Source organism: Macrobrachium nipponense, chromosome 47 (assembly GCF_015104395.2).
Source record: "Macrobrachium nipponense isolate FS-2020 chromosome 47, ASM1510439v2, whole genome shotgun sequence".
Classification (NCBI taxonomy): Eukaryota; Metazoa; Arthropoda; class Malacostraca; order Decapoda; family Palaemonidae; genus Macrobrachium; species Macrobrachium nipponense.
In genome coordinates, this window is record NC_087222.1 from 33,422,854 (window position 1) to 33,448,299 (window position 25,446).

The 25,446-nt window shown below is 45.1% G+C and overlaps 1 protein-coding gene and 1 pseudogene across 1 annotated transcript in view; both read left to right on the forward strand.

The window, feature by feature from the left end:
• The window catches only part of LOC135204630 (osteoclast-stimulating factor 1-like), a 258,090-nt gene that overhangs the window by 76,956 nt on the left and 155,688 nt on the right, over positions 1-25,446 (forward strand). The window lies entirely within an intron of this gene.
• On the forward strand, positions 826-24,767 carry LOC135204849 (glycerol-3-phosphate acyltransferase 3-like; annotated as a pseudogene).

Here is a 25,446-nt window from a genome sequence, read left to right on the forward strand (position 1 = left end):
AAATTGTAACTAATTATCTTCAGGCAAATATAAAAAAGTTTTCCAAACGATTTTTAGTCCCTGCCAAAATAAACTCAAGTTTATTTATTATTTTGAATGTTTAAATGTAGAAGTTTAGTTTTTCCTTTGTGAAATCTCAATCATTATTTGCTTTTGGGTAGCAATAATATATGGCATTGCGCTTTTATTTATCCATATAATAATTTCATTAATAAACTCAGCTTAGAAGCGGATAAAACATTTAAGTACTATCTATTCCACGAAAAACAATAAATTATTTTTCCATTTTAAGGAAACTATGTATGACAACATAAGACTAGTGCATTATCAAGAATGAAAAATTAACATTTATAGTAGAAAATTGCCTACGCCAAAACAAAATGAAAAAAAAAAAATATGGTGGTCCTATGAGAGAGAGAGAGAGAGAGAGAGAGATGAGAGAGATGAGAGAGAGAGAGAGAGAGAGAGAGAGAGACGAGAGAGAGAGAGAGAGAGAGAGAGAGAGAGAGAGAGAGAGCTATGAGAAGGAAAGGAAAATATAGCGAAAGACTTATTGCTTAAAGAAGAAATAACTGAAAAAAAAATAGAGAAATACCGTAAAGAAAGCGAAAATCAATTGGAAAGATGATGAAATATCTCAGTATGAAAAAAAATGGTGGACATGTTGCAGATTCCCTGAATAAATATCAAGAAATTTGGATAAATAAAGCAAGAAGCTTTTCTTTTAAAGATAAAAGAACACAAAGGGCTAGAGATATAATGTTAAAAGTGTAAAAAGAAATTTTAAAAATGCAAAAAATGAATAAAGATGATCACCGAGAGCAGGAGGAGCCGTCACATAGGCAACATCTCCGCCTTCACCCTGAGTCGACGGAATCTACGTATTTTTGCAATTTCAAAAATTTAATATTTAATCTTGAATTAACTAAGAAAGACATTCTAACCTCTTTGTGAAATGTGTGGGCGTGTCCTTATTGGCTTCTATTTTAACTTCCGGGTCCCACATAGTGGGTCCTGGGGTGAAATATTGGTTGGGGGAAACAGGGCTGAGATTTGGGGAGTGCCAAGGTTACGCTTAAACCTACGTAGCTTTCGAGGATTTATTATATATATTTTATCTATATTATTAATTGTTATGAATGTTTTTTCTTCATAGTATTTTGCTCCTGATAATGTTTTGAATGTTTCTTTTTCGGGTGCCATTTGCTGTGAATTTCGACTTATTTTTATTTATAATATTTTAAAATTAATATTCACTACCTACCTACCTAGTACCCTATGTGACGGTTTCGTTTTAGTGACGTTAAACGTTAATATTTTACGTATTTTTTATTATATATTATTTTAAATGAATTTTATGTCATATTAAAGGCCTAGGTTGACCGTGTGATCGTATTCTGAGCCTATAACCCAGGCCTATTTAGGTTAGGTTAGATTTAGAACCCCATACTTGACGTGCAATATGGATTAGGTTCATTTTCGCTCATTTCTGTCCGTAAGTTTAAAGTTAGGTTCGGTATCCCCCCCCCCCCCCGGTTAATAATTAGGCCTAAATTGTTTACTGTCTTGAGTAGCCGCCTTGCCTAGGCCTTAGGTTGGTTATATAGGGTAAAACTGAAGCCTAATAATGTGGCTCGGTTCGCGAAAGTTGCCGAGACCGGAATATTCACCCCCTTTTGTTTATGTCTGTCTTTCGATTGTGTTTACAAGACTATGTACTGGTTTTATTTAGGGTTATGTCTTTGCGTTCATCCCCAAGGGGCAAGGGGTGGTACTAAGCAAGGTGTCCGTATTCCACATAAACCGGTCATTACTGAACTAGTGGTACGCGGTATTAGGTAGTCTTCAGTTTTACGCGGCTAATGTAGCTTCTCCATGTCATATCCCTCTAGGCCGAACCGAGCTTGGTTGAAAGTAGGCCTAGTGTAGGCGGGAAGTTGGAATTTGAGTAATTATACGGAAAGCTCCGCAGGGTGCAGCGTTTGGTACTTATCTTCGGGTGATGATTTTAAAAATATTATATAAAAAATAAATTTCGCAAATTAATCGCATTTAAAATTTCCTATTGATCTCCCAGTAACCATGTTTAAAAAGAATAAATAATAATATACAACAATTTTTCTATCATTTATTGTAAAGTTTAAAAAATGTTGATTAAAAAAACAATTGTTCCGATACGTAATACAAACCATCGGTCCTTTAACAATAGGAAGTAGCTAGCGGCAGCTGGAACGGTCGTAAGCTTCGAACAAGGGGAGAGAACGGTAGTTAACTGCTTGTCCGACAGTCGCGCGCCGCGCGACTGGGAGGTAAACAAATCACTTTTGCTTTCGGCCGCGGGTGAAGGACGTGTTCGTCATCGCTCTCTGCCCGCTTCATCGTCGTATGCTTTGTTTTATATTGTGTTTTCTACTAATGGTTTGTTTGACTTGAAAATGAAACTGTAAGACACTGTTTTCATTTTCATTACTTAATTATGAACAACATGGAGTTATCGCCGTAGATGCGGCGATTTCCTCTCTTTTCATGAATTGAACCCTTGAATTATGCCTCGGTGCCGAGGGCGGGCGCGCTCGCGCCGAGTCATGTATTTTGGGCGAAAGTGTGTAATTGAAAATGTAAGTACTCTTTCATATATGTTTGCCCTGTGCGTTCGTTACCGAGTGTGTGTTTGCGCTCGGCACGAGCCAATTTTAATTTTGTATAATAGAATGCAATGAAAGTGGATTCGCAATTGCAATATTCTTTTCATTTTCATTTATTTATTTGCATGAATTTAATTTGGATCAATTTTCGTTCTTACCCGGGAATTGATCCTTACGATTTTTTTATGTGAAATGAAATCGCAAGTGGCAGTATTCTGTTTCATTTTCATATATATTTATGATAGCATCATAATTATTGGATCAAGTTTCCGTTCTTACCCGGGGAACTGATCTTTTCCCCTTTAAGTTCTATGAAGTGAATCGCAAGGGCAGTATTCTGTTTCATTTTCATATTACTTTTCACTGCTGTGCGGGGGTAGGGGGAAGCGAAGGTCTGCCAGGAAGTCGTCGGAAAGCTCTCCCGCGACTCCCTTGGTATCCGATTCTTCGTCTTCCTTCCTGCCCCCGCTCAGCTTCTTCGTTGTATTTTGTATTTGGGGTCTTCCTTGCGTTCGGGGTGGGGCATGTCTTCCCCCCCCGTGCGTGAGGGAACCCCTCTTACTAATCTATCTATGTTACCGCAGGTGCTACATCCGTGGGAGACGACCTTGGACAGGTATGGACCACCGCGGAGGCAGGGCGTGCCTAGCATCCACGGGCTGCTGCAGCGTCTAGCGAGGTCTGGGGCGGTCTCCACTACTACCACGGCCGCTTATGCTGCTCCCCCCCCCTCCTGGTCTACACTCCCCATGCTGTGTCGATGACGCCGTCTGCCGTACTAGGGCCGCAGCCGTACCGAGGTGGGGTTGCCGCCGCCGCCTGTTTTTCTTTGTGTTTGCCTGCCCCAGACTTCCGCTGTTCCAGCAGCTCGCCCCGGCCGGACCGCCGCCAGGACCCAGGTTCCGCTGGCTGCCGATGATTCTACGAGGCGATCGCCTGGGCCTGCCGTACCTGCCGCTGATGTGATTCCCGCTGTTGGCTTGGCTGTCCCTTCTGGGTCTACCGCTGCCGCTGTTCCTGCCGCTCCTGAGCTGGTTGCTGTTCCTGTCCGCTCCTGAGCTGGTTGCTGTTCCTGTCGCTCTGATTCCTGTGCTGTCCATGCTGGTCCTGCCCACGGTGTGTCTTCCCCAGTCCCAGGTCCTTCCGGACAGGTGCAGTCGGGCCCTGTTGCTTCGGCAACTGCCCCGGCTCCCTCCTGGATGGAGGACCTGACGACTGTCCTGGCGAGAAGCTGACGAGGAAAGAGGAGAAGAGGAAGCTGTCATCTTCGTCTTCATCGTCTGCTGCTGCCTCTTCCCCTTCGAACTTCTAAGGCCCATAAGCCGAAGAAGAAGAAGGCTGCCTTCCCCCCTAAGAAGTCTCCTTCGGGAACTTCTAAGGGCCCGTCCCACCTCGGTGGGAGGCGGGGGGTCCTTCTGCTGGTCCTCCTGTTCCTTCGGGAGCGGGGCCCGTCTCCCCTTCCGTAAGGAAGAGATAGTCGGGGACCAGAGGAGTATCGGTTAGCTCTGGTACTTCCTCGCCTGGTGCTAGCGGCGATGCGCTACGCCAGGTTCCGGCTCGGTCTCTCGTTCGCGAGAGGATCCCGAGTGTACGTTCTCCCTCGGGAGACCGTGCAGCCAAGTTTCGGCGCCAGAGTTCGCTCGGCGCCAAGACGCGGCACGGAGCAGAGGCGTGTGAGAGACGCTCAGGTGACTCTTGCCAGGCCAGCGGCCGCTCTTGCAGCGACCAGCTGGTAACCCGGGTTTTCCCCCTAAGAAGGCTCCTTCGGGACCTTCTAAGGGCCCGTCTCGCTCCGGCGATTCGGGGAGCTCTTCTGCTGGTCCTCCTGCTCCCTCGGGAACAGGGCCGTCTTTTCTTCTACCAAGGAGAAGAAGACGGGGACCAGAGGAGTACCAGCTTCGGCTGGCACTTCCTCGCCTGGTTCTAGCGGTTCTGCCGCTAAACCAGGATCCGCCTCGGCTTCTCGTTAGCGAGAAGTACCGAGTGGACGGTCTCCCGCGGGAGACCGTCCAGCCAAAAGTCTTGACACTCGAGCTCGCTCGCCGCCAAGACCGAAGCGCGGAGCAGAAGACTGGCGAGTGTCGTGCAGACGACTCTCGCTAGGCCATGGACGCTCTCGCAGCGACCAGCTGGCTGCTCGGGTTGACGTGACGGTCGCTGACCAGCCACGGGTTGAGGCGAGGAAGGGGTCCCGCGGTCGTCGGTACCAAGCCACGGCTGGTACCAGCGCTCGACGCGCCGAGAGGACGCTCGCCGGTCTCACCGCGACAACGAGCCTAGCAGGTCACCTGACGCCGCTCCTATCGGGACCGGGCGGAGACGGTAACCACAACAGTCTCGCCTGACGCTAGACATCAGCGTCGACGTTCTCAGTCGAGCCGCTCGCCATAGGGGAGCGGCACGGCCAGGCCTGCAGATCGATCCCACCGCGGGTTGGTGATCGGCTGCAGCCCCCCACGTACGCTGGTCCTGCCAGCGAGCGGGGGGGAGCGTCAGGTCTGTCTCTCCACTACCTTCAACTTCCTCGGGCTACACCGGGAAGAGCGAGGTAGCTAGGAGTGACCGTGAGAGGTGCGCCGCTCACGATCCCGTCACGACGCCGCACGTGCCACGTATGGTCTTAGGACCAACCAGGACGTACGCGCAAGTGATTGGAGGCGACCGTCAGGGGGAGAGGGGGTAGCGTCAGTTCTGTCTCTCCGATACCTTCAACTTCCTCGGCATACGCCAGGAAGAGCGAGGTATATAGGAGTGATCGTGAGAGGATGCGCCGCTCACGATCCCGTCACGACGCCGCACGTGCCAGGTTGGTCTTAGGACCAAACAGGACGTACGCGCAAGTGATTGGAGGCAACCGTCAGGGATCTGTTGCTGGCCCTTCTTCTGAAGGAGGAGGGTCCTGGGAGCTGCTCTTGTTGGAGGGACTGGACGGTCCTACTCCTCAAGACGCTGTAACTTCCGAGATTCAGAGTAACTTTACCCAGGTTATTGCACTGATTCGTCAGCACAACGACCGGGGGGAAGGATCGCCGCTCCCACCAGCAGAGCCCATGTCTCTGCTCGAGTCGTTTTGGGGCCCAGAGGGAACCCAAACCGACGGTGGGTTTGCCGCGATCGGAGCTTGCCGATTCTGTCTTGAACCAGAGTCTCTCGTCTCCGGACAAGAAGGCTCTCTCAGTTCTGGCCGGTCGATCAGCTACTTCCAACCTCCTCTACTGCGACAGCGGCGTTTCTACGTGTCTTTCGACACCGTATTTAAATACTCCTTCGGTCCTCCTGAGAGGTTTCGACCTCGACGAGGACTGGAATGAGTCGGAGGACGGTATCGGCTCTCTCCTGTCAGGTGTCAATCAGCCCCACCCAGAAGACGTTCACAGTGGCGGCAGACCCTTACCGACAGTGAGAGTTCGTAACCCTCCTCGGGAAAACGTTTTCTCCTGACGATACGTTTTCCCAGACTCTGAGAGGCCATCGCCGCAAGGCGATGGGGCTGCTCCTACTCTTCTCCAACTGCTAGTTCCACTGGGAAGGCGAGCGAGTATCCAATTCCTCCCCCATTCCCTCTCTCCTTACGGTACGAGGGAAAGGGGAAGGATCCTACAGAGATTTCTCTGTAGGATCCCACGTTGGGGACTGCGCTACCAGGGGAGGACCTTCGAGGGTCCTACCTGACGTAAGCCCCGGTCGTTGAGGAGGGATCCTGCCCCATTCTCGATTTCTACGGGAATCGAGAGGACCACCAGCCGATATCGTTTGACGAATTCGGTGGGGGTTTCGCAGACTGCTTAGAATTCTACGGAATTTCTAGCGCATTCAGAGTGTTAGAGTTTCTTACGATCTCCAAACACTTAGGCGAGACCACGGTCCAAAGTGAGCGAGAATTCCCGATAATTGTTACACGATAATCGGGAACCTCGCTTATGCTCGAATTCCTGTAATTTCTAGCATTTGGAAGAAGACTGCTGCTGAAAGAAGAGTATCTCATAGTAGGCGATTAACCTGGAATAGAGAAGAACGGACGGGAAACTTCCAGTTTGGCTTGAACTATCGTCTTCGGTATTCTGTTCACCATTGAAGCTTTCCTTTGGGAAAGATTCTCCTTCTTTCTCTTGACTAGAGAACGAAGGCGTTCGATCTCCAATCCTTATTCTTCTCATTCCTCGAGAGGAAAAGAATTTAGGATGGAGGTCGTGGTACAGAACCTACAAATATACTACGTATATTACCCTCGCGACATGATTCTTTTAACAGTTGAATTGTCCGGGGGGTAGGCGCATTACCGTAGTTAACTCTACGGTTTGTGACCGAGACGAATTGTATCTTAATTGAACTGCAACTCGGGGTTGCCTGCAACCTCCCAGCAGTTATCAGTTTTCGATTTTAGATACTTGGTATTGTCATAACAAACACCAAATCAGCTTTTGTATTTACCGAAATCCGTTTCGTTTAAATATAATTGCTCGAGCGTATTCTTTATGCTCGATGGTTCTAGCCGAACGCATTCCTTCGTGGAATAATGGATTACCTGGCAACTCAGGATGACGAGTCACCGAGAGCTACTGCGTATTGAACTGCCTGATAGCAGCTCAGTATCAGCTAGGTCTCGGAGATGCACGGTCGGTTACGTCTCTCTCTCCCCTGGTTTGATTGACTACCGAACCGTATCTCTGCCCAACAATCATGGGACTTAGGTCTCTGATTAACGGGGATTCTCGCAATAATGAAGGGACCATCTACTGCTGTGACCGCTCGATTTCATCGCCTTCGACATTGCGAGAATTTTCAACAGAGATATCTCTTGGACTCTTTCATCTTTCTGTTTACGCACGGTAACAGAAGTCTGTACTAGTCTCCCGCTGCATCGCACCGCGATAATGCGAATGATTTTTGCAGACATCTGAGGTTTGTCTTCAAAAAATTTCTCGTATTCGTAGGTGTGCAATTATTCATTGCTCGCCCGAATTAACAGAATGTGTCAGAAGACATCGCCTACTCTCCGACCTGACAGCTCTACTTCCAAATGTTCAGCCCCATGAGAAGCGTTCTTCAGGCAGTATTTCCATGTGTCTTCATTACTGAAAAGCGCTCCGCTTTTATTGCAACTACGATCCTCACCGAACGCAGTCCAGTCGGCAGCTGTCATAGCGCCCAAGTCAGTTACGAACTTCGCTGTGGGACTTAGTTCTGGTTGTTCCATAACAGTTCTTTCTTCGTCCTAACGGCTTGTCACAGTACCCATACCATCGACACCCACCATTGAGTGTCGGTGTCCACCATCCACTACCGAGAAGAACTTCACTGCATGGAGATAGGAGGAAAATGTGAGACACTTCGCTGCAGACGGATAGACCAGTATGGGTACAGGACATCACCGAAGTCGAGAAGAGAGATAGGTCATACGACCATCCCTTCTTTTCCTCTGAGGTAATTGCATGACTTTTCCTGCGAAGTCAAGCATCCAGGGGATGGGGATTCGTGACGCTCGATTTCGTACCGACTTCGTAGCGAAGACTCAGAACCCTTCCCGGTTCCTGACGATCGGTTAGAGTCCTTCACAATCCCCTCCCTAATGGACTTCACCGCCTTCGATGCGAAGGAGATGCTGCTTTGTCCTGTGAAAGCGCGACCGCGCTTTCTGAAGAAACTCGACATCCCAGGCTGTGTTGAAGACTCTTCGTCAGACCAAGATGACCTAGAAGTACACTCCCTCGAGTTACACAAGAACTTCTCCGTGGCGCAGGGTACTGAAGGCAGGGGTCTGGTACAACCAGACCACTGGCACCTACCTTCTACCTTTTGGATATTGCCCACAGGTCCTTGGATCGTTTTTCCTTGGGACCGTGGTGGCTGCTCAACACGTTTGTGTAGCTAACCCAGACCCTAGCAGGCTGAAACAGCATCGAGTCCTGGTGTGACTGTAAGAATAGATAAGTGAATGAGAGAGTGACTGGCTTCTCTTCCTATCTTTTTCTCCCCCTCTACCTGTGGGTAGAGGGATACGGTCATCACCTTGCTGGATAAGGACAAGATGCCGGTGAGCTACTCGACAGAGCCCCATCCTATCCCTTTCACTAGGGATGGGAGCGAATATCCACCACTTCCTCCTACAAGGGGGGGGAAGTGGATGCCAACAAGAGACAAACCATAACTTTATGTTGCCTCTTGAAAATAGGAACTTGTTCTTTGTTTGGCTGGTACGAAGAGATACGCTTGCCTCTCTCTTAGTACTTGGTCCAGAGGTCTGACCATTGATCCTGCGGTGCACACCCCGATCAATCGGACAGAGGCTTGGATCCCTCCCTCGCTCTTACGACCAGGGAGGCATTCCAAGGTTGGGCGAACACCAGTCTGTTCACAAAAGACTCAGATTCCTCCCACCAAGAAGTGAGTCTCCTATTGTTAAAAGGGAACCGAAGGTTTGTATGCCGTGTCGGAACAAATGACAATTTGTCCAAAATTGCATTTTTCCTAACTATACAAACCTGAGGTCCTTTTACACATAGTCCCACCTCATGCCACCCCTCACTCTGCAGTTTTTGCTTGGGCCAAAAGCAAAAGTGATTTGTTTACCTCCCAGTCGCGCTGCGCGCGCCTGTCGGACAAGCAGTTAACTACCGAACCCTTGTTTCGAAAGCTTACGACCTATCCAGCTGCCGCTAGTACCTTTCTATTGTAAAAGGACCTCAGGTTTGTATAGTTAGGAAAAATGCAATTTTGGACAAATTGTCATATCTCGAATATAGCCTAGCCTACACTAGGGTAATCAGTACCATCTTTACATATAGGGTAGCGTACCCCACTACACAGTATACTTATACATATACAGCATAGTAATTATTAATTTGTTCATGAAACTTACCTGTCAGATATATATATAGCTGTATTTTCTGAAGTCCGACAGAATTTCAAAAACTTCCGGCACACGCAGTGGTCGGCCAGGTGGTTAGTACCCATTCCCGCAGCTGGGAGGCGGGTATCAGGAACCATTCCCATTTTCTATTCATAATTTTTCTGTCGCCGGTGCTGGAAACACTGTGTTTCAGTACCTCCGTCTTAGGATTTTGGAAACTTCATTGCCGCTAAGTATCCTAATTATCTTTTAATTTATTTATTTGGATTTGTGGCTAGGCATACGCTATCTTAAATTGATTTGAATTTGATTCATTTTTGCATAAGATATCTGAATCTAGTTAGGCTAGTTTCAGAGGGGGTTGTCTGCTAAGACAGGGTGTGGCTACTGAAAGCTTCAGTAGATCCGCATCTTGGTATGCACGAGGGGTACGGGTCTTGCTTCTTTTGTTGAGATTTTGTCATGTAAGGAGTGTGAGATTTTGTCTAATTCCGTAAGGAAGAGTATGATTCGTATGTACGCAATTAATCAGTAAACATGTCTAATTCCGTAAGGAAGACGTATGATTCGTATGTACGCAATTAATCAGTAAACAAAAGTCAGGGTAGTGAACTTGCTAACCTTCCTGTAGACTTTTTTTTGCCTAACCCTGTAGTATGGCCTACGGGTTATGAATATGTCTGCGAGAGGTGATCGCTCTCCTTCATTGTTGTGTAGAGTGCTACTTCTGTTATTGTTACTCCTAACCTGTAATGTTGCCTTTGGGCCTAAAACAGTGTCTGTAGAGGTTATTGCCCTTTCTCTAATACTCTTTCGATTCGTAAACTTAGAATCGAAAGTGCTTGCTTTAGAGAGCAATAGTGAAATGGCTTAGTGTAGTGGAGGGTGCGTCAGATCGGCCTCATTTCGCCTCTAGGCCGGGACCTCTGCTTGACTCCCAGGACCCGGGGAGAGAGCATGTCGAAAGCCGAAGGAGGGTTACGAGGAACCCCCACCGATCTGGCGTGCCTTCGGCAGTTCTGATGTAAATCCCCAGACTGCCAAAGTGCGTGCCCGTGCACGAATCCTGAAGGATTGCTTCTCGTCCTCCGAAGCGTCCTCCCGCGCAGGGGTTGGAGCTTTCGGAAGGACTCGCGCCCTCTAAATAGAAGCTTTATAGAGGAGGACGCTTCACTTTTCTCTCTCTCTCTCATCATGCGTTTCAGTGAGAAGTAATAAGGCAAACGTCGCCTGAACATGTGTACGTCTTTCCACCGAGAAATACGAAAAAGAAGAAGTCATAGTAGCAGGACGCTTTTGAGCACTGACGTCCGAGCTTTGGTTCTGTGAAGAATAAGAAGAAGGCGTTCCCTCGCCCCTCGTATTCTTACACGATCAACCCTTTCTCCTGAGACTGCTTCGTGCAGTCGGATTTTTCTCTGAGATGTATCTCGCTCTTCCCTGAGGCAGTTTCCTCTCGCTTGTTTTGACGCCTGTCAGGAGCGTGACGCTTCTCTGCACGCTTCTTTGGACGCTCGGCTTGGGCGGGACGCTCGGATGGACGCCAGGCGCGCGCGGGTGCACGCCAAGCGCGCGCCAGTGGACGCCGAGCGTGCACCAGCGCACGCCAGGTGTGTCGCCTGGCTGAACGTTTCTGTTTAACTCTTCAAGCTCTTGTTTTCAGATTTTGGGCCTAAAGAATTTTTACCTCTACCTTCGGTGATACCTTCTACCTCACCTGCAAAGAATGTGAAGCTAAGCAGTGCTTCGGAAGGAAGCTTAAACGTGAACAGGCAACTTTTTCTTCGAAACCCAGCAAGACATCGGGTTTCGCGATTCAAGAGGTCTCTGTCAATTAATATTGCTTTTCGCAAAGGTGGATGGAGTTAAGGAAAGCTCAAGGGAAGATCTTGTTTGCTCTACCGCAGTCAAGACTTTGTGATAAGGCGGTTACGGGTTATGTAAAAGCTCGACATCCCTGCACGTCATGACGCTCGGCTACGTTCAGTAGGATTCTTGCAAAAGCACTCATCAAGAGGACGCTCTTCAGGTAAAGCGCAAGACAGGACTTCCTTTGCCGTACTGCCAATAAATTTAAGTTGCAAGCTTTTTAGTCCATCTGAAAGGGCTTTTTAGATGATAAATTTTGTTAGTTCCTAAGTTCGGGACTACGCTGCCGAAGTTGAACATCGGGGTCCTACCTGCCGAAAGCCCAGTCTCTTATCAGGATTCTTGCCCCTTCCTCGATTGATACGGGAATGGGAAAAATAATATGCTCGACTTCCTGGATTATGTTTTGTCAATTCAGTGACTTTCCCCCATTGACAATACTATACTATCGTTTTGTCAAGTAAGTGGGTATCCCCTCATTGACAAAATATCTCTTTGTCCCGTAAATGGGTTAGTTCTCATTGACAAACATCTCAATAACTTTATATTGCGTAAGCGGATAAGCTCATTTTGACAAGATTCGTAAGAGCCCTCATTCATCAATCACAGACTCGTACAAGTAATAGACTTGTAGACTACATCAATGAACGCTTATGTCCAATAACATAAGAAGCTTGAGCTATCCGCTTCGATTCTCAAAGATTTGTTCAATAAACTTGCCTGTCAGATATGTATGTAGCTGTGTTTCCGAATTCAGCTATAGATATCTCTGCCAGGTAAGTATGAACAAACTTTTGTTGTATCATAACAATTTCATATTTTGCCTTGCGTTATTTTACTACTGGTTGGTTCAAGTCATATAGCTTGCTGTAATTACCTCTTCGGATGACAAACCGAGAGGTCTATTGTCTTTTATTTTAAGGGCATTTAATCGTTACTCCCTGCAGCCTACCAGGAGTTTCCGATTTTTCTTTTACGCGTTGTATGATAGTGTTATGACGACACAAACGCACTTCTATATTTAGTGCCTTCTGTTTCGCTTAAATATACCAGCTTGAGAGTCTCTTTCTGCTCAAAAATAACGGACCTATTTCTTCGTAGAATAGAGTAGCTGGCAACCCACGCATAACGGTAAGAGACGACGAATGTAAGCTGCTGCTGTCACTGTCCGCTCCAGTCCAACCGAGCCAGTCCCAGCTCGTTCGCTGTCATGCGCGGTAGTTTACGTCTCTCTCTCCTGCGGGATTGACTGACTAACTATCTCTGCCCTACAATCAAGGACTTTAGCCTAAGATTGAGGGGATTCCTTACATGAATGAATAAACATTGCATTCGTTTTGCCTTACTATGTTCAACAGAGATATCTCTTAATCCTTTCGGTGCTCGTTACCGCACGGTATAGAACTACGAGTCTACCGCAACATTGCACTATTATATGCTCTCCTGCTTAGGCAAAGCGCAGCCTTATTAGGGAAGTAAGCATACTCGGGGAGGGAATGGATGAGCTTGCTGGGGACCATTTCCTTCCTGAAGAAGTTTGTTTCCCTGAATAGACTGCAATTCAGACCTCCACAGTTTTTTCCTACCGGGAAACTGAAATATTATTCAAGATCTAGGAATGATTCTGAACATCTCTCAGTGCGTCAAGTATCACCTGAGGTGATAGAAAGAAGGTGCCGGACATCTGGATAGGGTTTCAGATGTCCTGGATCTTAATCTGAAAGAAGTAGAAGCAATTCGGTCGTCCCTCCAGTCCTCGAAACGAGTTTTTGGAACCACTGGTCCAGATCAACTCGGATATTCCACAGCTCTCTCATATCTTAAGAAGTATCTTCTCTCGGTCCCTGTTCGAGTTTACGAGAAAGAGCCTATTATAACAACAGGCGTAGAATGTAACGATCCTCTAGAGTTTCGTTACACGATTGCAAAAGTCCGTACGAATCGTCTCGATCGACGGCAGCAACTATTGACTTCCGAGTGGAATCTTTCTTTAGAAGTATGTTGAGAGTTGTGGAGACTTTAGGGACGCCCTTTCATTCTTCTCTTCGATATGTTGAGGACGAAGAGGCTTCTTCTTCTCTGCTCCCTTATTCTCGATCCGGGATCGGTACATTAAACGCCATCCTATGATATTGAACGGGGATGGATGTTTAGGTTCTTTTTCTTTTCCTTTTCCCCTTTTTCAATCGCTTTGGAAATGTAATAAGAGGATTTATGACGTCACAGGGAGCGACAATGATGCTGATCGCCCCATGTTGGCCTTCAGGATCCTGGATTCACAGAGGTCACGTCCTTCCTAGTTCACTCTCCAAGGACCTTTTCCGAGAGAGTCAGTTTACTCTAACTCGAAAGGTACCTATAACCTCTCCGCTCTGAGTCTGACTACGTTCAGACTATCGAGATGTTGACAGGAATAAGATTACCGTCTTCCCTTTCCGTCTGAAGAATGGGATAAGCTGGCAGTCACAACTATTAAAGAATACGCAAATATGTTGTTGACGGCCTTTGGGCTCAGAGATTTGCTTCTGTCAAACAACAAAGCCCTTCACGATCTTTGAGTTCTGTGGAATCTCGAAACTCGCTCACCATCTACTTTTTGTCTCACCTGTTTTCTCGGAGTCAGACACTCGTGCGAGATCAGGCGACATATAGTAGCCCTGAGTTTCTTGTTGACAAAGTCGGTTGCGTTTTTATACACACCCCCGATGATCGTGTAACATGAGACCAGGTTGGACTGTCAGGCATTCTTCCATCGGGACTGAATCGCCTTTTTGCTCCTCGCTCCTTTCTCCTGGCACCAGAAGCTCGAGTCAGGGGTTGCTCAGGAGTTGATTCGCTGACGACGTTGGGTTGCGTTGATACACCCCCCAAGGTTTGCTTAGATTGAATCGCCCAGGCAGTCTAGACACTCATCCTTCAGCGAAGAATAGTGCATTATGGTCTTCAGGGTACAGCCTTGCTGTCCTTGATTCGTCTGACTGGTCAACTGGTCGGTCACCTGACTTTAGTACAGACGGACTGACTGTCCATGTCCAGATCGAAGCTTTCAATAAGGAACTTAGACGTAGTCTGAAGTTCTTGATGTCAAAGCATTTGAACCTCTCCTACCTGTTAACTTCTTGCATGTGATCAGGAAGGCCTTCTTCTAACCACCCTAGATACGACAAAGAGATTTTAAGCCATCGTCACAAGTTTTGGCTTCAGAGAACACAAGGCGGTGTGCTCTCTAAGCCTTCCGTTGTGGCCTAAGAATGGAAACCCGTTTTGTCCTTGGGCCAGGAGCTTTGAAGCAGGATGGCACAAGTTAGTAGGCAGGAGCCAGAGAGAGTCCTGTGCCCTGTCGGGTCTCTCAAGTTTTATCTACATAAAACTCAAGAAGTCGAAGCATTCGGGCAATCTGCAGTGTTTCGAAAAAAGACCAGACTGCCCATATCGAAGAACACCCTGGCTTTAGTGGTTAAGGAAGTTCTTTCAAAAATGCTCCTTCATTTTTGTTTTGCACAAAGATTTGAAATCTTTTTATCTGAATGCTCACGAGGTGAGGGCGCGGCCTCTGGAAGCATTTCAACAGAGCATGGCACTCAGCAACATCCTGAGTACCATGTTTTAGCGAAGCAACTCTGTGTTCACTTCACACTCCCTGCGAGATGTGAAGATGGCATATGAGATCTGCTGCTCGCTAGGGCCATACGTGTCTGCAGACACAATCTTGGGGGCAAGAAGTACCATTCATCCTATCCTGTAGAAAATGGTTAGGAAGAGCTCTTAATTTAGTTGTTGAATCGCCGACAACGGCGACTTCTTAACTCTTAGGCCTTAAGCTGGTATCACACTAGTCATTTCTTGCTCGTGGTTTTGGCCAGCATCCAGCCGATGCTCGCGAGCAAAAGTGTTGTATCGTCACACTAGGAACTCGTGGTTTCGGAGCCGTAGGAAAAGTAAAACAAAACTGATCAGCTGATATCATCATGGCGCCCAGAAATTGTCGGACTGTTGCAAGATGCGCTGCAGTGGTTTATTTCTCGGAAACTTATGTGAATTGCAAGAGTAACAAAAAACGTTTGTGGGTTCAAGAGTGGCTCAGGAGAGTACGTCCTATCAGCAGCAGCCATCTTGTTGTTTATACTATGCTGTGGCTCGCGGCTCGTGGCTGGCTGCTCCGTCCGCTGGGAAGCTAGAATCTCGAGCTAAAAAGCTCCCAACCCGGTTTTTCATTCTCGGCAGCAACGGCTCACTGCTCGAGAAAAAAATGCCTAGTGTGAGGCCAGCTTTAGTTAACACACCTTAACTTTGGCTAGGTTGGTCAGGTGGTGATATATATATATTTATATATATATTTATTTTCTTCTTAGCTCTCATGGTATGGTCAATATGGTCTCGTCACGTCGTGGTCTCGCCCCTGTTGACAGATATCTGGAGTGCACCAGCTATAGGTCGGTCTACCTCGCTGGCAACTCTAGTAGCACAGCAGACTTACGTGGCTATAACCACGAAGCCAGCTATGCTAACAGGTGGAACCAAGATGTAAATCATCTTGCATGCATTTGTTTCCCAAAATCCTTCTATTCTGTCCCTTCCCACCTCCAACGGTGGGATTCAGCTACTATATATATAGTATCTGACAGGTAAGTTTTCATGAACAAAATGATATTGTTATGATACAATAAAGTTTGTTCATACTTACCTGCCAGATATATATAATAACAAGTACCCACCCACCTCCCCTCAGGGGACAGTGGAAATAAAAATTATGAATAGAAAATGGGAATGGTTCCTGATACCCGCCTCCCAGCGGCGGAATGGGTACTAACCACCTGGCCGACCACTGCGTGTGCCGGAAGTTTTTGAAATTCTGTCGGACTTCAGAAAAATACAGCTATATATATCTGCCAGGTAAGTATGAACAAACTTTATTGTATCATAACAATATCATTTTCAGCTAATTCTCTAGGTTTCTTGCATATTGGCACATGATAATTCAGTAAGAGAAATTGAATAACATTAACAAGTTAGCCTAGAGTCTATGATGATACGATACCATGGTAAATCGGACTAAGATTTGGACCGATATCGGCATAATTGAGTGATACCTATCAGGCTGCTGACGCCTACATATAATTATGGAATTAAAAAAATAAGGAATATGCATCTATTTCCATGAGTCTTTTACAAATCATACATTACTCTACCCTATTATATTGTATGTATGTATTCTCATGTTCCATATTGTTTCGTAAAATGCTGACAAAGCAGTCAATGTTTTGGTTTGGAAATCAGCTGATGGGGAATACAAGTTTATTTCGTTGTATTTAACTCAATTTGGAGCAAATTGTTTTGTTTCTAGTTAGTATAAAAGAATATCTAGATACTTTACTTATATTAGACAAGGTAATCTTTTCATTATAAGACATGTTAGTTTTAAGTCGACTTTCGTATTAATTTTAAGTTGAAATACGAATTTAATGTGTCTTGTTGGGAACTAAATTATTTTTTTCATTAACAGATTGCTTTGTGGGCATGTTTATTGGTTAAGGAAAATTACGTGATTCCATTCACTATTTTCACTTGATTTCTTCGTAGTATGAGCTTTACCGTTACGTTAGTATTTTTATCTTTTATCGGCGTGAAAACAGCAGTAAACTGTATTCTTTCAAGACCTGAAGTTTTTATTAAAATTATTCTCTCTCAACGTTATCTACGGTTATGTTTGATCTGATAAGTTTATGTGAGTTTTATCTTTGTTACCGATGCACAATAACAGTCATTAGCACCTCAACACACAAAGAAAACTTGGGCACATGGCAAGGATGGCGCATGTTCTTGCCAGCCAGCAGCTCGCTTGACTCCTCCCAGCCCACATGTGCGTTCGCGCAATCATTCAGCCCTGTTGAGGTGAGCACTTGGCTCGCTTCACAAGAACCTCTCCACTCTCCTCATGGGAGTGCTTCGCCAAGGCATAAGTGCTCTTTTATAGAACATCGCTGCCGTCACCACTGTGGGTTAGTGACCATGCGTGGCTCACCTCTCCTACTGGTTCTGCCAGCAAGACAGGCGAGTGCCCAGCCTCCTCACCTGTTGCATCAACTTCTTGGGGTTTTACTGGGAAGTAAATGCAATCAGGGGGAACTCTGAGGAGTCTGCTCCTCAGAGATCGTCTACAAAAAAGGCCTACGTCTATTGTTTGGTTTTAAGGTAGACCAGGTCATACTTCCAAGTATAGTTCAGGATGGATCCAAGGGGTCTATCGGGGTTTTCCCTCCTGTCGTGAGAGTAGAGTGGGAGGACTGCGCCCTGGAAGAACTCAAGGGTCCTTTTCTTCAGATGCGGACACCCCCTAGATACAGAGGACCTTTGCATAGATCATCGCACTGAATCATCAGCACAGTGATCTTGGGGAAGGGGCCACGGCCTCTTCTGTGGATTACACTTCATGCCTCAAATCCTTTTTGGAAACCTAAGAAGGAACCCAAGGTTTTGGTGAGGCTGCCGCGGTCCTCACTTGTCGAAGGGGTAGTATACTCGATCAAGTGAACAATCTTGTTTCTGGGCAAGAGAGTTCAATTCGGTAGAATCGCTCAGACAAGCTCTCATCCAGGGCTAGTGTGTCTAGGTCTGGACCTTTCGTTGCATCACCTCAATGGCTAGGGGGTCTCCCTCTCTCAGCAATTAGTAACGAACATGGAGGCTACTGCCATGGCAGTCTCCTGGCTGGACCTGTGGTCTTTCACAGTGTCCAAGGTTGCTGCTTCCTCAGGAACTATCGTCCCTGGGGAAGACTTGGCTTTCAAGAGACTGTGACAGTACCGAGGAGGGACACCATCTTGAATGGGATCATCAGGCACATCGGTCCTGAATCGGTACTAACCCTAAGGAATGGACCTTTCCCTAGACAGTTGGTGGATGCTGCAGCGGACAAGTGATGGGCCAATGACTGCAACCGCTTCGTCCACCAGGCAGCGACCAAGACCTCTGGGTCTTCGCGTGCCACTGTGGCCCGCCTTCAGGTCAGGCTATTTCTTCCTCGGCCCCCAGTCTTCGAAGGGTGCTCGGGAACAACCAGCCAATCAATGAATTTGCTCTCTTTTCATGGTCTCTCCCCAGTTGGAGCAACTCAACAATCGATTGCAGATTTCCTTGTCCAGTTTCACTGAGAGAAGTTCCTTTCAGTCCATGCCGTGAAAGGATATTGCTCTGGCTCCATTCCTCATCAGTTGTCGATGCTAATATGGAGCTTCAAACACCCTGCAAACTCAAACCCCCAAAGAAGGATGTGACTTACCTTCCTCAGTTACCGAGGGAAGCTTCAGACGGGAATCCCATACTCACAACTTTTTCAACTAGTTTTAATTTCGGTGAAGTACAGTATGTTAGTAAGCTGCATGGTCTCTTGTATCTAGCCTGGCATTTGGAGGTTTGTGGGTCACTTTCATCCTCTTGCATTCCTGAGTTGGTGGCAAAAACTCAGAACCCATCAGTTCTTGTCAAGAGATTTGAAATTCATTATCCACTTCCTCTGTGATTTCTTATGGTATGTTTCAGATGGATGTTGGGGTGCTATAAGAATAGGACCGGATATCTTAGGCCTGTGTATCAATTGTCTGCACTTATTTGATAGCACCGGCATTCATGAGGAGGCTTAGTCAGACTCACAGAGGCTATAAGTCATCAGACGAGTGTAGCATCCATCCAGTGTTCATGAGAACTCACATTATCAGCTACATTAGATGTCCCTGGCATCAGTTCAAGGTGGTGATGCTTCCACCTTTGAGTAATTAAAAGGCGAGTTTGTAATTTCATAGGAAAAAGTAACAAATCCAAGGAAAAAGTTTTGTGTTACCAACAGGTGATTGGGTGGTACCCCTTCTCTCACCTACCTACCACTAATTAACCAACTTGTTTTTAAGCAATGACTGTTTCCACCTCACGTCAGGAATACTCCTAATTAAAAGGGCTCCTGGTTAGCTATATCTAGGTAAAGTACAAATCATCTCGAATTTGCCATATTATAATTGTAAACTTGGTTGCATTGGCTTCTTTGTACATGTGATAGTTGGGGAGTGTTTTCCATTTTGTTTTGTTTAATGTTTTGAAATGTGGTTTGTAAATATCTTCTCATCTTTTCAGAATAAGTGTAATAAGCCTCACATTAAGTAATGCCATAAAAAATAACATTTTATTGTGGTATGTGGACCTTAGTAATATTTGTAGGACCAGACTTTATATGAAAATATATATGTGGGTCTAGCTTTAATACTTAACAAATACAGACAGATCTAAGTGTAGAGCCTAACAAAGTCTCAAGTGGTGTCTTATCTATGTGGGGTCATGTTTAAAATATGTGTTGATGAAGAGCAAGTTGTGAACAACAGTTTCATGGGACAGAAAAGGTATTTTCCGTGCTCTGAGTTTACAGTCGGTAGAGTTGCAAAGCCAACAGTGGAGAAATATGGAGGTCCTGTGGTCTTTAGTGTGGTCTGTCTATTGCATTGTGTTTGTCATTCTTCTGCTCTCAGCGACAGTCCACCATTACTTCGGGCTGCGGAGGCGTTACATTGAGGTGTTGACAAAGCTCTTCAATTTCGGGCACGATCGAGTGGAGAGAAAACGGCTCCCACTCTTTCAAAACATCGGCGATGAGTCAGAGACTCCAATGGATGACATTAGCCGACCCATCTTCCTGCCAAACCATCCGAAAGCTCCGGGCATGGACAAAGGCGTCAAAGAGGACTTTCATCTCGATCACATTCTGGGGTACGTCGCTGCGGGAATGGCCGCCATCACGGACGACAGCGTCACGAAGTACTTTGAGCCAGAGGAGCTGACCCAGTGGAACCTCTTGTCACGCACCAACAAGGCCTACGAGTTCATTTCATTCCGGCTCACGCTCTGCTGGATGGTGGGGATCCTCGTGCGCTACTTGATCCTTTTCCCCCTGCGGCTCATAATCCTCTTGCTGGGCTTCGTCAACCTGTGTCTGTGCATGTCTGCCGTTGGAGTGCTGCCAGAGTGTGCCCTCAAGAGGTGGATCAACTCTAAACTCTTGGTCTTCTCCTTTGACTTCATAGCTGGGTCACTGTCGCTCGTGGCGACTTTCCACGACATTGACAATGCCCCCAAAGGAGGAGGTATCGCTGTGGCGAACCACACCTCCCCCATCGACGCCTTGGTGTTGGCAACGCATCACTGCTACGACATGGTAAGTGTAAATGACTATAGACACCACCCTACTTGCAAATGAGTATATAATGTAGTATGTACTGTATTAACTTCATTTCGTACTGTACTTAAATAGGCCTCAGTGAAGAGTACAGCAACCAACTTACAAACTTGTTTGTAGTTAGGGTGACTTCAGTGATAATAACTTTGCTTGTTCCCAGGTGGGTCAGAGACATTCCGGAGTCCTGGGCATCTTGTCCTCTGTCCTGTGCAGAGCATCTTCTCACATTTTCTTCGAGCGTTCGGAAGCCAAGGAGAGAGCAGTTGTCATGGACAAGTAAGAGCAAAACCCTCTGGTTTTTGTTTAGATTTTTAGATTCACTCGACAGATTAGCTTTTTTGGGAGCATTCCAAATTGGGACTGTAGTTTTGTTGTGTTCCCAGTAAGTACTTCATGACACAAAACAGATTTTCCATTTGCCATAACAGAATTTGTTGTGTTAAAGGTTCCTCTCTAAATTACAAGATGTAATTATATGGATCACAGTAACCTTAGTACTATTAACCAGTTACCCATTTACAGAATATGTCATCTGCATCTGAATGTGGTTGAATATTAAATGAGTTAAATTCACTGTTGATTGCAACCCTTTTAAACCGTCTCGTCAGATTGCAGATGCATGCCAGCGACCCAAAAATGCCCCCCATCCTGATCTTCCCGGAAGGCGTCTGCGTCAACAACACGTCCGTGATGCAGTTCAAAAAGGGAGCGTTTGAGGTTAGTAGTTCAGATCATATCCTAAGTGACCTTTGCTGATGAACATTTTATCCAATACAACTGATTTCAGAGTTGCATGTCTGGTTTCTTCGAATTGCATAATTGCTTTGACTCGAAAAAACCCTCTGCCCGCAGATCAGACACGGTCATCTACCCAATTGCCATCCGATTCGACGCCAGATTGGCGATCGCGTTTTTGGTGGCAGGACAAGTTTTATCATTACTTGCTGCATATGATGACATCCTGGGCCATCGTCTGCAACGTTTGGTACCTGCCCGCCATGCGGAGAAAGTCAGATGAATCTGCAATTTCTTTTGCAGCTCGGTAAGGAAGAAGAAAGGTTAATTGCGTTGATTTTTACTATTATTATTATCATTAATTAGGCCTTTGACATTTAATGGACTTTACTGCTTACCTCAAAGCAAGCCAAACCCCTTTAGCATTTAAGATGAGGTGCTACTGAAAGTGTTGAATTGTAATTAGGGAGAAATTATATACTATGTACTGTATGTGGAATGATGTCCTATTTTTAAACTATCAGAATTGTTACAGACATTTAGATTGCACTGAATAAAATCAATTTTATTTTCTTCACAGCGTCAAGGCAAAAATAGCCCACCAGGGTGGGCTGATCGACCTGTCTTGGGACGGTTTTCTGAAAGCCTCTCCCATCAAGGAGGAGTGGAAGAAACAGCAGCAGGAAGAGTTTGCCAGACACCTGAATGTCAACGAAGAGGACGAAGATGGCGACAGTAGTATGTGTGACGGGACGTTACCCAACTTTAAAAAGGAACCGGACCAGATGTTGGCCGATTTAAAAAAGGAAAAGCAGGCTTGATTGGGTCTCCAAATCCAGCGCAAGGAGATGAAATGTGAGGATAGCATTACTACCTACCTTTTTTTTTATATGGATAATGAATATGATACGAGACACATCATCAGTTTTATTACTATAGTGATGTGGCGGCATATGACACGAAATGTCCACGGTGGTCTCTCAAATGGTAACCAAGTTGGTGTAGGTCCCTTCATAGAGCAACGCTTGGCACAGTATGCGTTTTATGAGTGGTGTTTGCTATTTCTAGCCACTTAGATTTCCTACCTTATTTTGTCGATCATATGCGGGACATTATTATTACAGGCAGTCCCCCGTTATCAGCGGGGGTTCTGCTCCCAGGGGTGCGCCGATGAGCGAAAACCACCATTAATTGAAACTGCGATGTACGGCACCACTCTGTTAGGTGTGTTATGGCACCATAACTCTATTATCAGCCCCTTATGGTGCCAATAACTGGAATTAACTGCCAGTATTATTATTTAAAGATTACTCCTTAGAGACATGAAGATCCTCAAATGGCTTGTGGTTTGAATTTTATATGCAGCTTTATTTTAAGGTTATTCATATGTCTCACCGAGCATACTGTATACCAAGGGAAGTTTTAGTTCAGATTTTTTGTAAACGAGTCAAATTACGCTGAATTTCTTTTTGCCACTTTCAGATTTCGTCTCGTGGGCAGCCCGAGGAGGAATCCCATACGCACACACCAAGAGTGCCTCCACTACGTTGACCTCTCTCAAAATGCTTCTGAAATTTGCCAAGAGGAAGAGTTGTTCATTTGCTGTAGTATTGATTTAAATACCAATGGAAAGGACTTTGTGACTTGGTATTTTATCTAAATTTTAACAAGATAATTTACAACTTTCATTGTGAATTGTATATCTCGAAATATACAGACAGTGTGTACAAATGAATATCAGACTGGGAGTGCCTCATATAACAGAAAATAGCTCTTTATAGACCCTCCATTTTTTTCATTTCATCGCAGTAGCTATACTGCTTTAGTGTTATGTTTGTGTCGAAGGCTAAAAATGTATCTTAACACATTTTTGGAAGAACGATCCTTAATTTGTGGTGACTGTCATAAGTCAGCTTCTCTCTTCATGGAATTATTAATTTTAAGGTGGCCTCTGAATATATTTAGGGGTCAAGTTACTTCAGGTAGACAATTTGAACGTGGATGTTACTTGCTCTGTTTCCAAAGGGGCCACTTGCTATGTCGCTACGGCTTGAAAAGTTGATCTCGTACAGTTTGAAAAAATTATCTGTACTGGAAACTCATTAGGACGTGCAGTACATAATCTGTAATTAGACTGAAACTGCATATGATATAATGTTCTGGCCCACAGCTCAAGATCTGTTATGTATCTACACAATCAGGTCAGCAACAGATGTGTGATATCTATATTCAACACAAAATACTGTAAGACTACGTGGAAGCCATCAAGATAGGACGAGCGCTAAGGAAACGCTCACTAAGTGCACTTATAAACAAAATAGTTAGCTCCTGTGCGGTGTTTTAGTCAGGTACTCCACAATTTTTAACTTGGCCATTATTAAATAAGAAAAAAGTATATAATGATAGTTTGTGTCTAGCTTTAACTATATATGTTAGTTTGTCCCGTCATATTTCCGACAGGTTCCAGATATGTATTAGGAATTTATTTCTTTCTTGGAGCAGTTTCTGCTCTGTCAGAAGTTTTGATTTTCACAGCACAAAAGGATTTTAATGTTTCTCGTTACTCAGTCTGCATTAGCTTCTGTGGTTTTTTAGATATACGTACGTACGTATTTGTATTTTTATTTTACACTTGTCTTCTTAAATACTATAGGCCTATGTTGCATTTGCATTTAGGTCATTTAGGTTCCTAAGTGATCACTACAGATGATTCTGGTCAGTAATGATGCATTAGACTTTGTGAGTCTTACCAAATGATGTCTTCTGTTTTTCTCACTGTCCTTTTCACTGCATGACTTTTTTCCTGTGTTCTTTGATTATTTATTAATATTTATATAATTGATGTTCAGAGGCCAAGTCGGCTTTCTCATTTAATTTAAAGTTTCGGGTGGTGGTTGGATCCGTCACTGATTGTCATTGCCTGGAATACCAGTAGGCAGTCAAATAACAGACGTTAAATCAAGCACTCAGCTATTCTTAGATTTGATTTTTTCGCAGACTCAAGATGCACAGAGCAAAGTCTATATTTTCTTGAGGATGAGGAAACTTCAAGGTAGTTTTGAAGCTCTAAAAAGAGGACTTGGCTCTCCAATATGTACTGACAGTGCTTCCTCTTCGTATATGCTTGGTTGAGAAAGGACTTAATTTTGTACTTGTATTGAGTGCATCCCTTTTCATCTATGCTTGTACATATATAAGTTTTCTAGGCATAGTCATAAGTTTAAAATGAACTTAAATTCAAGAATAAATCTACGAGGATCAGATATGGGTAGTGAACCTCGCAAGATGAGAAAGTGGCCTGGGAGATTATTGTTCACTTTTGTATGACTGTCTGATTATTTTTTTTTAGAAAAATGGAAGTTTATAAGGTGGCCTCCTGATAGGTCTATTCATATTTAGTGAAATCGGTGTCACTGCATTTAAAACTGAATGACCTCTGGTTGTGATATCTTACCAACCTGACAAGCGATGCTCCTCAAAGGTCTGAGCAGCTATTCTTTAAATGTAGGGGACTGTCCACATCTGAGACTTGCTTTAGAATGACCTCAGAATCTCTAGTAGGCCACGATGTTCATGCTACATATTATCTGTCCTGCCATTCCAGCTCAGTCACTCAGAAATCCTAATCAAATGTGAAGATAGTCAGCGTTAGTTTTGATACTCTGAGGCTAAGTGTGTTTATTTTAGAGCTACGCAATGTACGGTAGAGACCCTTCCACTCCGGAAGGCTTAAATAGTAGTTTGAGCGTTATCAGTTTGAGAAATGTCTCCAAGCAGTCTTGTGCCACTGTGTGCATGTCCGCACAAAGATTAAGTCTTATTTTCCAAATATTTGTAGATGAAGATACAAAGCTAAGCTTTAATTTTATTCTAATTGTTTCGTCTTCTCTCTTGTGCCATCACTTCTGAACGGGATGGTCTGATGCTCTATCATGTCATGTTATGTGCTATGCATTTTCATCTGTTCTTGAAGTGGGCCTATGAAGGCGACAATATTAATATTTTGAATTCTGTGAAATTGTAGAGAATTTGGTGTCTAAATTTTTTATTGCAAAATTCAGTGCTAGTCTTAAGCAGCTGTTCTAACTTTTATTTTCTCCTTTGTTAATTTCAGTTGCAATTAGTGTTAT